Genomic DNA, 5,060 nt, shown 5'->3' with positions numbered 1-5,060 from the left:
ATTTTTCATCCTGAAAAACTCCCCAGTCCTTAATGTTTACAAGCATACCCATAGCATGATGCAGCCACAACTTTAAAATATGGAGCTTGGTACTTAGTAATGTGTTGTATTGGATTTTCCCCAAACATAACACTTTGTGTTCAGGACAAAAGTGTAATTGCTGAACAGGCTTCTTGCTTTTCACTCTGTCAATTAGGTTAGTATTGTGGAGGACCTGCGGAGGACCTGCAATATTGTTGATTCATCCTCAGTTTCCTCCTATCACCTCCATTAAACTATGTAACTATTTAAATTTAACCGTGCACATCCCGAGCAGAAAAATATAGATATTTATGACATAGAATTAGGCATAATGATTATGGAGGGAGGGAGGGAGGGAGGGAGGGAGGGAGGGAGGGAGGGAGGGAGGGAGGGAGGGAGGGAGGGAGGGAGAATGTACAGTATCTAGAGAGTATCAGGAAGTGCTTACTCTGAAACTACAGACCTCTGAGGGAGTGAGACAATTCAAAGGACTGTTGAACAAGTTCACAAGGTGAGATTGAAAATCTAACAAATTATTTGGATATTCAATTTCTTATGGTTATTTCGAAAATCGATGCAATTATGCAAGGTTCTCTGTATCGAGCACAGCAAAAACTATTTCATACAAGGAAATGAAATAGGCTAGAGGCAAGAAACAATACTAATGTGTCATGCAATCAATATATGCACTTAAGGAAATATACTGCTATTCTTATCTGTATTTTTTTTTAACTGCACTATCGGTTAGGGGCTCGTAAGCATTTCACTGTAAGGTGAACTTTTTGTATTTGGCGAATTTGACTAATACAATTTGACTTGATTAGATTTCCTAAAGTGTCTTCTGACAAATGAACAATATGTTTGGAGTGTATATGATTATAGCATTAATAACCTTAAAGCAACATGATCATTTAGCAACCTTTAACCAGAAATGAGAAGCAGGAAGTCAACCTCTAGATGTTGGGAAACTACAGTAAACAGGAACTATAATGTTTCAGGAACTTGGGTGGTTTTCATAACCTGATTTGAGATGATTCTAGGGACTAATTGTGACCTTAAACAGTCATAATGTAAAGGAAACATTGCAATATAGATTAATCTGTGATGTTTTTCTCCACAGGGGCACAGCATGGTGACTCTGTCCCTCTTGTCCCTCTGTCTGCTCTCCTTGTTGGGGGCCAGAGGGGAAGTGGCTCCAAATTTCGACAACTGCAAAGATTCTTTCTTCAGAAATACGCCAGTGTCCGGTCTGAATATAGCTCTCCCCACTCCAGCCGAGCCCAACCCAGAGGACTTAAAGAATCCAGAGAAATGTCTCTCTGCTTACAATGCTGCCTCTCCTGCATACATTTGTCAGAGAAACGGTAACCACTATTACTTTGCCACTCTGTATGACCGTGGCAGGAGGATCCCTCTGTACGCTGCCTATGAAATGGATATCAAAGGGGTCCCTGGCAGAGAGGGGTCCATAGTTTATTATGAACCACAGGTTTGCATATTTCATTTTCATTATCACCTTTTCAATGTCCTACAACTACATAATGATGCAACACATTAGTGTAGTTCAAGTATTTACAGTAGAAAAGGACATTCGCTGTAGAGCAGGTTAGAAAGTGATTGTAATTATGCAATAAGCACTAGAATGTAGTATTTCGTACACTGTAATTTCAGACTAAATATCAGTAGCCTAGAATACCAGTAATATAATAATGAGTTGTATTTGACTGCTACCACAAATCTTGAAGTGGAGTGGCTAATTTGTAAATGTTTGTATTTTTCAGCTTGTGCATCCTGACCTACCACCACAGCAAATGGATAAGAAAGGATCCTTGGGTGAGATCAAGAAATACAATGACAAAACATTGGCTGCAGTGAACGCTCTACACAATACCAACGGAAATACAAGCTGGGCTGGAGTCAGGCTCTCAATGACAACTTTGGCTCATATGACCGCGGGCACCTAAACCCCGCAGGACACCATAAAGAAGATGCATCCAAAGCCACCATGACCCATACCAACGTAGCTCCGCAAGATGGGAAGATGAACAAAGGGCCGTGGAACCAGTACGAGAAGAAGCTGAAGGATGTTTTAAGTGCAGGCTGTAGTAAGATGTATGTGGTGACTGGGGTGGTCCCAAGCAGCACGTGGGTAGACCAGAACAAGCGAGTCAATGTTCCGAGTCACTACTGGAATGCCTACTGCTGCACCGACAACAACGACAAACCTCTCAAGTCTGGAGGTGCCTTGGGTCCTAACACAGATCACAGTGTTGTTACAGAGTATAACTCTGTTACAGTCCTTGAGACTAAGCTTAGAGGGCTACTGAATGTTGACAACAATTTCAACATTTTTAATGGTTGTTAGTCCAATATAGATGTGGACCTGTCTAATATATCTGGTATGATTGTTTTGGATTTTGAATTAATGCTTAGGCTCTTACATTTGTTGTTACTATTTAGTATAGGCCTACTGTATAATGACATTTTTGAACCGTTAGATGATATCGATGTCGGCCAGTGGCCAGATGTTTCACAATTTAGCTCACCTGATTCACCTATTCAACGACTTGATTATTAGTTGAGTCAGGTGTGCTAACTGTGGAATAGTTCAAATACAAGAAATGGCTGGGATCCCTGAGAAGAGGGAAAACCCCTGATTTAGGCTACATCAATATTTTAAACAAATCCCTGACCATAAATATTATCCTATTGATCAAATTTGTGGTTAAAATGTATTACAATTTCAAAACGTATCCTTTGTAGTAATTATTCGTAAAGCGTATGTTTGTTTGTTTGGTCACACAAGAGTTGTGCAACCACGTCTTTGTGAATGCTTGTTGCTATGAATCTATAACCCAATAAAGCTTGTTTTGTGAAAATAGGAAATGTGTACATCGACATATTACAGAACCATTTTCTACATGCTGTTGATGAACCTGTTGGTATTTTATGTCAAAAGAGATCTGATAAAGGCAGCAATACTGTCGGGGGAGATTTCTTTGGTCGCGTTACCCTCTAGTGGTCTATAAAGTGCATAAACTGGGAAGGAGACAAAAGGGCCAGTCAGTTGCAGACATAAATGTCATAGATAGAGATGTAGTGATTCATGACTCAGTCGAACAACTCAGTCGATTCTATTTCATTCCCATCTACTCTGATAAAAAAAAAAATCGGATTGGTAAAATATGTAATGCATATTGTTGCTCTATGCAGTGCCATTGTTACACAAATCTTATCTGTCCAACTTCCAGAGTCTGATTGTATCTTTGTTCATTATATTTCAATTTATTGTACCATGATAAAACACCAAAACCATTGTAGGGTTTGGTGAATCTGCACTAGGCCCAATGCCAACCCAAACTTTTATTATATTTTTATTTTATTTTTGTACCTTTATTTTAACAGGGAAGACATATTAAGACCTAGGCCTCTTTTGCAAATGTGCCCTGTATATGCCCTGTATATACACAAACTGTCATCTGTAACCAAACGAAGGGCACTATGGTAGATGGCATCCAAAGGTTTAAGAGTAGCAGCATCTGATAACTAATGTCACCATAATCAAGAACAGATAAAAAAGTTGACTGAATAATCTGCTTCTCACAGCTTAGAGAAAGGAACGATCTGTTTCTGTAGAAAAATCCTAGCTTCTTAACCAGCTCATCTATTACTGAACAAAAATATAAACGCAACACAGGAGGTTGGTGACACCATAATTGAGGTTGACGGGCCCATGTAAATGTCTGGAGCAGAGTTAGTGGAGTGGTATTAAATACATCAAACACATGGTTTCCATGTGTTTGATGCCATTCCATTCCATTGTTATGAGCTGTCCTCCCCTCAGCAGCCTCCACTGAAACGCAACATGCAAAGTGTTGGTTCCATGTTTCATGAGCTGAAATAAATGATCCCAGAAATGTTCCATACACACAAAAAGCTAATTTCTCTCAAATGTTGTGCACAAATTTGTTTACATCCCTGTTTGTGAGCATTTCTTCTTTGCCAAGATAATCCATCCACCTGACAGGTGTGGCATATCAAGAAGCTGATTGAACAGCATGATCGTTACACAGGTGCATGCACCTTGTGCTGAGGACACTAAAACGTGCAGTTTTGTCACACAACACAATGCCACAGAAGTCTCAAATTTTCAGGGAGCAAACAATTGGCATGATGACTGCTGGAATGTCCACCAAAGCTGTTGCCAGATAATTGAATGTTCATATTTCTACCATAAGCCTCCTCCAACGTCGTTTTAGAGAATCTGGCAGTATGTCCAACCTGCCTCACAACTGCAGATCACATGTATGGTGTCGTGTGAGCGAGCGGGTTGCTGATGTCAAAGTTGTGAACAGAGTACACCATGAGGCAAATGGTGGTCACACTAGATAATGTCTGGTTTTCTGATCCACGTCCATACTTTTTTTACCAACAGATGTATATCTTTATTCCCAGTCATCTGAAATACATAGATTAGGGCCTAATGAATTAAAAAACATATTTCCTTATATGAACTGTATCTCTGTAAAATCGTTGAAATTGTCACATGTTGCGTTTATAGTTTTGGTCAGTATAACTGACCTGTGACTTCTGTGTGATGACAAGACTGGTGTGTTAGCCCTCCGAGCTAAAGCCGATGCATTTGCCTTAGACACACCTCTTCAGATCTCAGACAAGGTTACTCATCACATAAGCACTGTTTACTGAACCACGTTAGTTTCATATACCCCAGTGCAGCATATTTGTTCATGGTCCCTGACACTTCTGAATCCTGAACACGTACGTTATTTGTAGCCTTTTTGTGAATGATTTTCCTTTGTTTTGTTTTAATCACTAGGGCCAGGTGTGGATCAACGGTTTCAACCTGGGCCGCTACTGGCCCGCTCAATGGCCCACAGCTCACCTTGTACGTGTCCGCTAGCATCCTGATCACGGCCGCACCCAACAATGTGACCGCTGGAGATGGACCCATGCTCCCCCGGGCCCTGTACCGTGGAGTTCACCAATAACTCGTTCCTGAACTCCATTGTTAAATCTGA

At 40.5% G+C, this 5,060-nt stretch overlaps 1 pseudogene; it reads left to right on the top strand.

Annotated features, from left to right (window-relative positions):
- Nucleotides 1-434: 434 nt before the first annotated feature.
- Nucleotides 435-2,907, top strand: LOC135506775 (endonuclease domain-containing 1 protein-like; annotated as a pseudogene).
- The last annotated feature ends 2,153 nt before the right edge of the window (nt 2,908-5,060 follow it).

Source organism: Oncorhynchus masou, chromosome 20 (assembly GCF_036934945.1).
Source record: "Oncorhynchus masou masou isolate Uvic2021 chromosome 20, UVic_Omas_1.1, whole genome shotgun sequence".
Classification (NCBI taxonomy): domain Eukaryota; kingdom Metazoa; phylum Chordata; class Actinopteri; order Salmoniformes; family Salmonidae; genus Oncorhynchus; species Oncorhynchus masou.
This window is presented reverse-complemented; position numbering and strand designations above follow the sequence as displayed.